This window comes from Lepidochelys olivacea (assembly GCF_965140295.1).
Source record: "Lepidochelys olivacea isolate rLepOli2 genome assembly, chromosome: 22".
Classification (NCBI taxonomy): Eukaryota; Metazoa; Chordata; order Testudines; family Cheloniidae; genus Lepidochelys; species Lepidochelys olivacea.
This window is the reverse complement of record NC_140432.1, coordinates 18,365,502-18,379,295: the sequence shown is the minus strand read 5'-3', so window position 1 is coordinate 18,379,295 and position 13,794 is coordinate 18,365,502. Positions and strand designations below refer to the sequence as shown.

The 13,794-nt window shown below is 41.5% G+C and overlaps 1 protein-coding gene across 1 annotated transcript in view; it reads left to right on the top strand.

The window, feature by feature from the left end:
* The window catches only part of ZBTB16 (zinc finger and BTB domain containing 16), a 177,141-nt gene that overhangs the window by 107,021 nt on the left and 56,326 nt on the right, over positions 1-13,794 (top strand). The window lies entirely within an intron of this gene.

The following is a 13,794-nucleotide window of genomic DNA, read 5'->3' as shown; positions in this document are numbered from 1 at the left end:
ATCAATCCTGAAGCACTTGCATGAGAGGAAAGTGATCAGGAACAGCCAGCATGGATTCACCAAGGGAAGGTCATGCCTGACTAATCTAATCGCCTTTTATGATGAGATTACTGGTTCTGTGGATGAAGGGAAAGCAGTGGATGTATTGTTTCTTGACTTTACCAAAGCTTTTGACACGGTCTCCCATAGTATTCTTGTCAGCAAGTTAAAGAAGTATGGGCTGGATGAATACACTATAAGGTGGGTAGAAAGCTGGCTAGATTGTCGGGCTCAACGGGTAGTGATCAATGGCTCCATGTCTAGTTGGCAGCCGGTATCAAGTGGAGTGCCCCAAGGGTCGGTCCTGGGGCCGGTTTTATTCAATATCTTCATAAATGATCTGGAGGATGGTGTGGATTGCACTCTCAACAAATTTGCGGATGATACTAAACTGGGAGGAGTGGTAGATACGCTGGAGGGGAGGGATAGGATACAGAAGGACCTAGACCAATTGGAAGATTGGGCCAAAAGGAATCTGATGAGGTTCAATAAGGATAAGTGCAGGGTCCTGCACTTAGGACGGAAGAACCCAATGCACAGCTACAGACTAGGGACCGAACGGCTAGGCAGCAGTTCTGCGGAAAAGGACCTAGGGGTGACAGTGGACGAGAAGCTGGATATGAGTCAGCAGTGTGCCCTTGTTGCCAAGAAGGCCAATGGCATTTTGGGATGTATAAGTAGGGGCATAGCGAGCAGATCGAGGGACGTGATCGTTCCCCTCTATTCGACATCGGTGAGGCCTCATCTGGAGTACTGTGTCCAGTTTTGGGCCCCACACTTCAAGAAGGATGTGGATAAATTGGAGAGAGTCCAGCGAAGGGCAACAAAAATGATTAGGGGACTGGAACACATGAGTTATGAGGAGAGGCTGAGGGAGCTGGGATTGTTTAGCCTGCAGAAGAGAAGAATGAGGGGGGATTTGATAGCTGCTTTCAACTACCTGAAAGGGGGTTCCAAAGAGGATGGCTCTAGACTGTTCTCAATGGTAGCAGATGACAGAACAAGGAGTAATGGTCTCAAGTTGCAGTGGGGGAGGTTTAGATTGGATATTAGGAAAAACTTTTTCACTAAGAGGGTGGTGAAACACTGGAATGAGTTACCTAGGGAGGTGGTAGAATCTCCTTCCTTAGAGGTTTTTAAGGTCAGGCTTGACAAAGCCCTGGCTGGGATGATTTAACTGGGAATTGGTCCTGCTTTGAGCAGGGGGTTGGACTAGATCACCTTCTGGGGTCCCTTCCAACCCTGATATTCTATGATTCTAAAACATAAATAAATAAACAAAAATTCCCCGTGGTGGTAATCAAAATTAAGAAATAGGCAAAGTAAGGAATCCTGCGGAGAACTTACTAGAGTCCCACTTGAATGTGTACAAAAGACGTTGTAATGAATGCTGCCTAAAGCAGGTTTTACACTTCGGCTAAAACAGCTGGCTTGTAAAGCTTTAATTGTTTGAATCTCAGTGTCTACTGTCATTAAATAATTATTGTCTGATCCCCCCCCCCCCCAATTTCCCACAATTGTTGAAATTTAAATAGACAAAAAAATTTTAAAATATTTAAAATAAACATTGATATTATCCATCAATATTATTAAAAATATTGAGTTCTGCCAAGCCAAAGAATAAATGGGAGCTTGGATGCCCTGGTTACCCTACTCACGAGGTGGAGATGAAGTGACCGGACGACCATCTATGAAATGGCTCAGCGGGGGAACTACAAGTTTACTCTTGGTCCCTATTGGGAAATGTTGCCCATGTGTCTTGTGCATCATTCAAGTATTGTCCTGGAGCACGGAGAAATGTTTTTCCAAGACAATACAGACTGCTTCTTTTTTTTTAAGTTACCCAGGTCAGAGCAGGGCAGTGGGGTGTGTGGGATTGCCTCTATCCATTACCCGCAAGAGGTTTCACTCCCTTCTGATAACTCCCGTTGTCTGAGTGTTGTCTTCCTCTTGCATGCCGGGCTTTGCTTTCTAGGCAGAGCCCTCTCTTCTTTGGATTTCGCTTCAGCTCCTAGGGCCCTGTTTGGCTCTAAAGAGGTGAGGTGTTGAAAGGACAAGGTTTTAACTAAACGATTGCTCTTAACTATTTTGGCTTCCTTTAACTCAAGTCTAAAGTCAGTTTGACAATAAGGCATTTAGTTGAAGTCTCATTGCCTGAGAAGATTTAAAACTAAGCTAAATGAAACCCTAGATGATATACTGAAGGGAACAATCAAACATTGGCTAAGGCAGAGAAATGGACAGACTATATGGGGCTTTCTAGCATCTCCATTTTATATAAGTCACAGACAGCTCTTTAGGAGTTCTTACCCAACGTTTCTTTTCTCAGTGCCCTCTGATGGTGGGGGAACAGTATGGTTCTGCTGGATATTTCTGAATATTTGTGTATTATGACATTGCACCTGCATTTTCACCATCATGGCCATTCCAGGAAACACCTAGGAGAAGAACCAGCTCTCTGACTTGTGGGATTTGGCTGAGACTTGCAATGAGATCTCCTGTTTCATTACAAAATCTACAAAAATGAATTTTCCAACGCTAAACCAATGTCCCCCCCCCCGCCATTCCTTACTTTGAAAACTCTTTCTCCTTGTGCTAAATTCCGCATACAGCAATTGAAAGCAGAAAACTCAGATGTCTTTCTGGATGAAACAGAAAAATCTGGTGAAGAACTAATATTTTCTGTCTCTCCGCTAAGCTAAATGTGTTCTGAAAGATCAGATCATATTATCAGCTGTGACCTGAAACCGTAGTGTAGAAAAGGGTTGACAGCTACACATGCTAGATGTGAAATGATCTGTCAAAATGTTACTCGGCGCTCGGTTTTCAAAAATTTAAGATGGTTTGATTGGAATCTAAGAGAAGGAGTCTGGGGATGCTGTTGCCAGGGAGTTAAAACTTCTTGCATTACAGAAGCTGAGTTGGGGAGCTTTCAGTCTTTTACATGATGGCATATCCTGCCCCAGAGCTGTTGTCCTATTCCATGAAGAACATGTTGATAAATCCATTATAGGGTCATGTATACCAGCTACAAAAGGTTCATTCACATAAATAGTGACTTGTAGTGGCTCCATCTTGCCAAGCTGTGTTTTACATGCTGGCTGACTTCCCCTAAAATGATTTAACTGGACACTTATCCCCACCCCAGCTCAAAGATGGTTGAGAAAAAACAGAGAAATGGGAAAAATGGTGTCCTTAGTAGATGTTTATTCTTGTGAGGTCTATGTGTCTGGAATATTGCTGTCCTTTTAAAAGGAAACCAAAGGATAGGGTGGTGGTGTCACCATGTTGGTGCCAGGATATTAGAGAGAGAGAGAGAGAGAGAGAGAGAAAGAAGTGAGGGAGGTAATTTTTATTGGACCAGCTTCTCTTGGAGAAAGAGGCAAGCTTTATGCTTACACAGAGCTTTTCTCCAGGTCTCGGAAAGGTACTCAAAGTGTCACAGTAGCTGAAGAAGAGCTCTGTGTAGCTTGAAAGCTTGTCTCTTTCAACAAAGGAAGTTGGTCCAATGAAAGTTATTACCTCACCCACGTTGTCTCTAACAAAGGATGGAGAAATTCTCATTTAGGGCTTGTATGAGCGTGTGCAGCTCAGAGGTGTGACCACCACCAGAGAAGTGGAAACTGACAGGAAGCACTTATTGACTGCGTCAACATTTGTCTTGCAGAACTTTCTCACCTGCTAACAAAAAACAAACCAAGAGGTGTGGAGGGTGTTGCAGTAACTCACGAGAAAGAACACCATTATTTTTTCCTGTTGGGTGGTGGCTAGTAAATACCCTTATCATTTCAGGGCTTTGAATACAGGAGTTGAAATAAATGCATCTGATTAAGTGAGCTGTAGCTCACGAAAGCTCATGCTCAAATAAATTGGTTAGTCTCTAAGGTGCCACAAGTACTCCTTTTCTTTTTGCGAATACAGACTAACACGGCTGTTACTCTGAAATAAATGCTGTTGCTCAGTTACATTTCTTAGTCACTGGTCGCTCTCCAACAAACGATTTCTGTTTTGTTGAAATTGGATATTCACTGATTTTTTTTTTCAGTGGTTGGATCACTGTTTTTGATCACGATTATGGTATGGATCCAAAATTCAGATGAAATATTCAGCAAGAAGATTTGAAGAAATCTCACCATCTACGTCATTACTCATCTTAAAAGCTGATGATTTAAGTTTTTCAAAAATACTTATGTGCTATTTTCAAAAGTGACTTAGGAGTCTGACTCAAAGTCAATGGGACTTGTACTCCTAAATAATTTAGGCACTTCAGAAGATTCTCTCTCTGAATTGGCAGATCAGTGCCCTTTTTCATCCTATTTATGTGAATAATTAATTGTTCTTTATCTTGACTCTATAGAGGTCATGTTTCGTTGGCATAGGACACGTGTAGTTGATGTCAAGATGTTGACTGGATCGTCACCATAGACTGAGTGCCTAGTCCCGCATTGCAGAAGAGAGATTCTTTGATGTCTGACTTAAGAATATATCCAAAAGAAAGAGAACCAGGTTGTTAGGGGGCTGGTCTGTGGCTGAAGATCTAAAGAGTGCAGTGGTCCCTGAGATGGACGCTCCTGTGAGTGGCTTCTAGATGGGAGCTCCTAATTCTTTCCCCCATGTGAGTGAGTCATGTGGGACTCTTCACTGAGGTTCTCATCCCCACATAGAATCATAGAATATCAGGGTTGGAAGGGACCTCAGGAGGTCATCTAGTCCAACCTGCTGCTCAAAGCAGGACCAATCTCCAATTAAATCATCCCAGCCAGGGCTTTGTCAAGCCTGACCGTAAAAACTTCTAGGGAAGGAGATTCCACCACCTCCCTAGGTAACGCATTCCAGTGTTTCACCACCCTCATAGTGAAAAAGTTTTTCCTAATATCCAACCTAAATCTCCCCCACTGAAACTAGAGATCATTACTCCTTGTTCTGTCATCTGCATATTCAAATATAGGCTTATAAACCCAGAGTGAGTCCAAAAGCTAATGGCTTTTCTCTTCCCTTTCCTTTCCCCACAGTGGCCAGCAATTGTGTCTCCCTCTCACATCTATACTTCTTTTTCCTGCCAGACTGACCACAGGCTTGATAGGTGGCTGATGTAGGGGATGAACCTCTTGGAGTTGTTTCTTTTTCTCTTTGTTCTGAAACCCTTGGAAACAGAGTGGCCCCAAGATAAATTTACGGCCTGCCATTGAGTGATAACTCCAAGAGGAGATGGGGAGCATAGTGAGATGCAGGGGTTTATGGAAGCTGTTCATGGCTGTAGGTGTCTGTTCCTTAGTGATCTGGAAGTTCAGCCATTGACTTGTTTGGCTATATGCCTTGAATGCTTGTTGCTACCAATAGATACTTTTATTGCAAGGTATACTGAGCCTGCCTCTCAGTGAAACTCTACTAATAACTCTGAACTCTCCTTTTTCTTTTGTCAGAGTGCTTTAGTTTTATTAATAAATTGCCTGTTTTAATATGAAACTTTGATGGCTCGGGCAAATCTGTATATTCAAAAACAGAATCCATCTGCTATCTCAAAGCACAAGCTGAGTACGTAGTGATTCTAACTAGCACACGACGTTCAAGCAAAGGCAAGGAAAGAACCATTTATGCATACTGAGTCATTTTTTTTGAACCATTGAAGGGTACACTAGATTAACAAACAGTAATGTTTATATGGCAGTGTTGTCTTAATTCCATTCCTGCTCAGTTCGGTTTGTAACCGCACAATACACCAAAAGGATCTATCAAAATAAGTAGTGGTGGCATGCAATGATGCATGCCATGTGTGGTTCAGGCTTTTTTGCATGCATTGCTTAGCACAAAGGATGTGGATGTAGAGAAAGGTATTTCCAATTCATACAAAAGCTAACTTGACCATTTATTTCCTATCTAAATAATTTAGTGGTGGATAAAATGATGGTTGCTTTACCAAAGAGCAAACGGTTTTTATCATGTTTCCTTTTGTTGTTGTGCTTTTGCAGGGTTGTTTGTTTGTTTGTTTTGTTTTTGTTTGAGTACAATAATAGGTAAATACAGGGAACTCCCTTGTGCGTTGTATATTGAGACAAATACATAGTGCAAACACTGTAGTTTCTAGAATGCTTCTGTTAAAGAGCATTGAAGAGTTAACAGTTAGGCTGCTCCAGCATGTATTTTATTTATGCTTCAGAGTCTTTACCTGGTTCTCTAAAGTAAAACTAAAAGCAGTGTGTGGGGAAGGAGCCCACTTATTTTTGTACTATATTAGGAACAGCTTAATTTAGTACAAGCGAGTCTTTTATTACTGATAAACTGATAAACACCATTAATATCTTAATTTATACTCAGAGATTGAAATTTGACACCTGGACACTGTGTTGGCTTGGAAAACACAACCGGTTTTGTGCCAGAGGTTTTAATGACCGATCAGTAATATAAATTGCTGCATCACTGAACAGGAGTAGGTTCACCATGTCATTTGATCTGAAAACTTCACTGGCCAAGCAGCAGTTAATAAATTTTCAAATAATTACCCTCTTTATTCAAAGTCAAACTAATTAGGATTGGTTTTTACAAATAATAATGTTGTTTAAGCAACTGTATATACCAGATTAGGAAGAGAAAGAAAAAGGATTTGGAATGTACAGGCTACCAAAACAGGAAGAATTAAATACTGACTGTACTTTATTTTCAATGCTGTTACCACATGTTTGTACAGCACCTGGCACAATGAGGTCCTGACCTGCTTGGTTATTGGAAACAACTACAGCATAAATATTTAATAGTAATGTACGGCGTATGTGACCCATTGCATGCTGTAGAGAGTTGGATTTCAGTTAGCAACGTCAGAAACATTTTTATCTGTTCCACGAGTTTGGTGGTGGCTGCTGGTTTGGGGACGATGAAAATTCCACCTGGATAGGACTGAAGGTGTATGTCCGTAATCCATTCAAATATTCTCTCTGCCTCTCCAAACCCAGACATCCTATTGTAATGGTAGTTAGAATTTGATTTAACCAGTTTTCATGTACAAACATAGTTTGCCAGTTCCATGGGAATCTGATAATAAGCTAGGCTCTAACAGATGGGGAATGGAAGGAAATTGAGTGTGGTCTGCGGGATTTCTTGCACCTTCCTTTGAAGCAGCGGATACTGACCGCTGTCAGACAGAATGCTGAACTAGACAGACCATGCCTTTGCTCTGTTTCTGTGCTAGAACTGTGCCCTGTTTAAGGAGATGTGACCTGATGGTCAAGGATTCCAGTACATTTTTGTTTGTATCCTTAACCTGCTCGGCTAACTGACGGCAAAGAAACTGGGATGGGGACAGAGTTGTGGCTTGCAATGACAGTTCTGTTGGGCTTAAATATGAGAACCTCTCCTCTCGCTCTGCCTAGGATCGCTTGGATGGATCCAAAGACTTTCTCAAGTAGAAGGGAGATTATGGAGTCGAAGAAATAAACTTGCACTAGTACTTGATTAAATGTCATGTAGCAACCAGTTCATGGCTTAATATTTTTTTGTTTTGTTTTTAGAACTGTTGCGCATTCTGCACTCCCAGTGAAATAAATGGGACTCTATGGCTGGTCAGCACCTTTTGAAAATCAGGTCATTTATGACCTCTGACAAGAAGGTGCAGCGTTAGGAATGTGTGTTCTTAAGAAGGCATTTAATGATGACTGAAGCTCAACATGTCCCATCAAAATAAAGTTAAAACAGGGCAGCTGCTAGGTTTCACTAATAACCTTGAAAAATGTGAGCGGACTTAAGTATATTTGATTTAAAGCCTTGGGACTGGAATGTTCGAGGCTGCCAAAGAGAGCTATGCTCGTGCCAAAGCTCAAATGGCGACATGAAAACGTAGCTTGGTGGAACAAAAATAGGACTCCCGGGTCACAGGGACCCAAGTTAAACAGGTTTATCATCACCTCCTTAAGATGTAAATATGCGCTTCTCAGTTACACATCAGAAATGGGCTTTATGGCAAAAGGAACCCACACTTGCCAAGAAATGGATAGCTTCCTGTTGCTGAGCAGCTCTCAAATAGTGCTGTCTCTGGTACAAAAACTTTAATTATTTAATTAAAGAGGCTGTATTAAAGAAACTTGATTTGCAAATAACTCTCTTGCAGAAAAGATTTGTCTCTCCTTTGTCCTCGCCAGCTGGTTTTTTGACAAGCATGGTGAAAGACCTTCCTTTTGCAGAGGTGCAGCAAGTTTGTATTACTTCTTGAAGCTGCTCTGGCAGATCATTGCAAGGGTGCTACTATATGATTCTTTCTAGAGAGAAATGAGGCAGTGTCCAGGGTGAGCTGAACTGACTTGTTCACAAATGCAATTTTTTGAGAAGGGCCACTGACTGAGTCAGCTATAGATCAGTTAGTTTTTACATCTTTTAACAAAGTGTACAAAATATTGACAATGCTGCATAGCTCTTTTCTTAGATCAGAAGAAGATTTTACAAAAGGTATGGATAAGGTAAAGGAATCTTGTAAATTCCCACTTAAGTGTGTAGACAGCTCTGGGGTGGAACAATTTAAAAATATGGGAAAGCCACCTTATCTAACGTACATTTCACATTGCTCACTGCTTCTTAGAGAAAGGTTATCTTGCTGCGTTCTAACTTGTCTTAAATTTAGACCATGTTGACTACTATCAAACTGACCCTCTCACGATAGACCCTATGTTAACTACTATCAAACTGATCCTCTTACGATAGAAAAACGAAGCTTCTGTTTTGGATACAGGGTGAAATTTTTTTCTTACTTGAATGTTTTTTCCCCCTTATGAGTGTAGAGACTTCTGTACATTCTGCATAGCTCAGTTGATTCAGGACTGAAAAGTTCTTTCTGGGTGTTCACTTTATTTGGCCTGAATCCTACAGTAACAGAAAAAGCAGCAACTGTTCTGGCTTATCTTCAGAGCAGTGGAAGCATAGTGCCATGCCTCTGGGAAAGTGTGGAAAATTAGGCATTACTTTTTTAAAATTTAAAACAACAAAAAATAACTTTAAAAACTGCACACGCGTTCCCATGCATAGGGGTATGGTAACTCGTTCTGTGGGTTCATGTGAGCTGCTGACTCTAAAATATAATAGCTGTTGACTTTTATAAATATCAGAGGTGAATTGTATAGTATTTCCATGAATGTGCCAAGATGTTTAATATGAGAAAGCTACAGATCCAGAAGTGCTGCGTAACCAGTGTCATGTGCATATGTTTGGACTGTCAGTATGCTAGCATAGATTTACTTTTGACCTAATTTCACACTGATATTACAGAGGCATGTTTTATGCCTAATATAGAATTTATTTTCATAGCATATGCTCTCGCCTCCATCATGGCAAGCAGTTCACTTTTTGATTTGTGGGGTCAATGCTACTGCTCCCTGTCAGGTGCAAGAAGCCTCGGCAAGGCACTTCATTCTTTTGGCATATTCGGTATGGGCCAGTGCTGTTCCTGGTATTCTGCCCACAGCGGCAAGAACTGAACTAAGAGGAAATCTGCGTTTGGACTTCTAATGAGAACCCTTTCACAGCTGTGAACGATGCACTTGTGACCAAGTCAGGTCAGTCCACTCTGGACACTGCCTCTTTTCCTCATTTCTTTCTAGAAAAAAGAAATGAACGGCTTGAGACACAAGGTGGGTGAGGTAGTATCTTTTATTGGACCCACTTCTGTGGGCGAAAGACAAGCTTTTGAGGTACACAGAGCTCTTCAAGTATTACCTCAACCACCATGTCTCTCTACATGGCTACAACAACACTCCAACAAATGTCTGTTTCAGTGAAGAACTGCCAGGAAAACAGACACAATGTGTGAGAGTTCTGTCTGTCCTGTCCCGGCATGGCAAGGGTCCCTTCACCCACCCCCCATTCATGCTTCAGCTCTGTTCCAGTCAGTGGAATGGTTGCTTGCAGGTAGGAGACGAACAGAACAGTTGAACGACTGTACCAGAGCTGATCTGCTTTCTTTATTGTGTATAGTTCTGCCATGTCCCATCTCATTCATTTCCTCTAAACTACATCCCAATCTTTTCAATTACTCATACAGAAATCTTTCCAGGACTCGAATCGCTTTCATCCTCTGTACCCCTTCTATTTTTACTATATCCTTTTTCAGATAGGGTGCAGAGACCTGAACACAGCATTCCAGGTGAGGACATCCAATTGATTTCTACAACGGTGTAATAATACTTTCCATGTATTCCTCATGCATCCTAAGATTTTGCATGCTTTCTTGACAGCTGCTTGAAAGGAGGCGTAATTTTCACGGAGCTGTCCGCAGTGACAACCAGATCTCTTTCCCAGAGTAGTTGCATTTAATTTAAAACCTGGTCATGTGTATGAGCAATTCAAATGATTCTTTCCAAAATGCATTACCTTGCATTTGTCAACACTGAGTTTCATCTTCTATTATGCTTCTTGTGGCCCTAGACTGGTTAGGACTCTCTGAACTTCCTCACAGAGTATATCTACCTTTTGAGCTGGGCGCTTGGAGCTAGTGACTAAAGATAGCGGTGTGTCCATGGTGGGCGTGGGTGGCTGCTCAGGCTAGCCACCCCAGGTAAAATCCCGCCTGATCCCCTGGGTATGTGCTCAGGCAGCTAGCCCAACAGAGCTATTTCAGGTGCTAGCTTGAGCAGAGCTAGCGCTGGTGTGTGCATGCAAACTGGGAATCCTACCTCACAGCTCAGATGTAGATGGACCCGCAGGTTTCTGTGCTTTAGGCAAAATTTTCAAAAGCTCCCAGCCTTAAAGTGCAAGTCTCACTGCGAAAAGTGACTGAGACTCAAGAGCCCAAGTCTCATTGAAAATCAGTGGAAGTTAGCCTCGTAGGTGCTAAAATCATGCTTGAAAATGACTCTGAAGTGTCAAAGTCACTTAAGTCACTCTTTTGATATTTTACCCTTATAATTTTACCAAAATGATTTTATCTATAAATTTTGCAACCTCACTGTTCACCCAGCCCAAGCCAGATCACCAATAAATACATTAAATGTCACTGGTTGTAACCGTGAATGCACTTATTCCGTCCTTTCTAAGAGGAAGTGGTCTGCTTTAAACCTGCCTTCTCTTTATATAAACCTGACTACTGATCGTTGATTGCTGCCCCATTGCATCCTTTAGCCAGAAAAAAACCTCCTTTATGGTGACACCAAACATCGGTGCACACATAATAGAATGGATTTAATAAAACCAATGTGTAAGTGAAACTATAAATCATTTTGGTGGTGTTCACGGGATGTTGGTAGCATTTTGATTTAATAGTTGGACAAACACAAGGGTCTATTTTATTCAGAATTTACAGGCCTCAGGGCTGTTAGTCCTCCAAATTTAATAGCACTGAAATTGCAGGGTTTGCGATAATTTGCCTATCACTTTCTGCTCTGCTATTGATGTTTATTGTCAGCAGGATGGAATCTCAATCTGATTCACTTAGATAACATGTCTGTTAAACATTTGGATAATTGTGCCATCATTAACTTGTCACATTATTTTAGAAATTCAAAACAGGAGTGTGGTAAGTGGAGGTAGAAGGGCGGGTAGATCCTACATGAGCACAACTGGGGAAAGGAGAAGTTGACAATGCATATAGCTTTCACTCTGGAGATCCTTACAATGTATTCGGGAAAGCTGTATGTGATGTAGCCAGTTGCTGATAAGCTGCAGAAGGCTCCAGTGTGTCACAATGTCCGTTTTATACAGGATGGAATAGCACAAGGTGTGGGAATGGCTGCCCATCTTCTTGGTATGCATGTGGATTTTGTCCAAGCCTTTTCGGAGCTGGGGTCCTAAAGTTAGGCTTCTATGTCCATTTTTAGGTGCCTATGTAAGTGGCCTTTTTTTTTTCTCCATAAGTGCTGAGCACCAGCCAGTTCCCCCTGGAGTCAATAGAAGCTGCTGGATGCTCAGTGTTCCTGACAAATCAGGGTGCTATTTAGACTCCAAAATATGGATTTGGGGGTCAAAAGTTAGATGGGCTCCCATTTATTTATAATGGTGCCCTTGTTTCTTTGGTGTCATGTACAGTTTTGCTCCATGAGCCCAGGACATTTGAACTTAATCTTCATGATATTTGTGATGTTTTCATTTTTCCCTCCAGCCCCCTCCATAAAAGGTTAGTCTGCAAGCCAGGGTGGTGGTGGTTTTGTTTTGTTTTTAAAACATTTGTTAAGCTATTTTGCGGTAATCAAAACGAATCTGTTGGGTGAGAACAATTGATGTTGAAACCTAACATACAAGTTTTTTAGACCTGATGATATACTAAAAATCTTAAGAAAAAATTAGCCTTTTAAAAAATTCCTTTGTTGCTTTAAATTTCATATACCTATCAGTGCTAGGGCAAAGCCCAATCTCAGTTTGGAGTATGAGAGGGAGCTGCAGATCAGCACTGAAAAGCGCTGGCAGAATGCTAGGGAGGAAGCGTGTATGTGTTTGCATGAAAAATTTGTGCTGCATGCCATAAGCTGACATCAAACAAGAGCTGGGCCGGAAATGGTTTGCTCATCCTCCAAGAGCTTTTGAGATTACACAATTTTTCCTATCCTGAATCAGGACAAAATATTGAGATCTCAAATTTACAAGAACCAAAAATCTGAGGGGGTGCAGAAATACTGGATCAGTCAATCAGCATTTTGATTTAGATAATTTTTTTACATAAAATTTAAAAACAAAGTTGTTTTGAACCAAATCCTTTTCATTTTAGAAATATCAAAACAGGACCTTCTGACAGTTTAACAACTTTTTTTTAAAAGTTCAAATTAGGAGATTCATCAAAATTGATGCTTTTCCACAAACAAGTTCAGTTTAATCAAATCTGCACTTTCTGACCCAACCCGTCCCCCCGTCCCCCCCCCGCCGTTTTGTCAGAAATTCCCAACCACCTCTACATCTAGCTATTGAGGGGTTAGGAGGGTAATTACTGCAAGGTAATATAAATCTGTGCTTTCCTGTGATATAAGAGAAAGCCTTCCATTCATGTTCTATTCAGCGGGCATGTTGATAGATGGAAGCCACTAAATGAGTTAGGATTACAAATCATAAAGCTGAGCATCTCAATTAAAAAAAAAATTAAAAAAAACAAACCGACAAGCTGTTGGGGGTGAACGGGATGTTACGGTTCTTCCTGCGGGTCTTCATCTTAACACCTGTCCAATTCAGCTATACTATCGGTGTATTTTGTGCAGTGATATTTATGCTCGCTGTTACATGGCACATTATAAGTTATCTATTGGCTCTTCCGTTAATGAGATAAACAGGTTCTGTTAGGCAGTTTTTTCTCTGAAGTTATTCATTCCATTCTTATACAGGAGCAAGTATACAGTAGCTTCTGTGTAAAACCTGTTTGACAGCTGACCCATCTCGAGGGCTGTTCAGTGGCAGATTTGTCTGCTTATTTTAAAGGAAGACGTAAAGTAAGTGCTGGAGGGACCACTAAAGTGTGTGGGGAGGCAACCGGCATTGTGACCCTCTGTGCCAGATCACACCACTCACTCAGATTTGGCCCAGTCATGGCAGCAAGGAAAGGGCTCCCCCTTACGCCACCCAGCTCTTGTCGGGGTCTGCCCATTATTTTTGGGTCCCCTATGAGTTCAGGTTCTTAAAAGTTGGATGGATGGCCCTTCATCTAAAAAGCAGAGGGGCAATGAAAGGCCCTTAACCCCCACGTCTCTGGTGCCTGTGGAAGGAGGCATGGGGATGGAGTGGAAGGGAGGTGAGAAACCTTGAGAGATTCAATTAAGCACCCAACACTTTGAACGTTTCTCTGAAGCTCTGTGAGATCTGCAA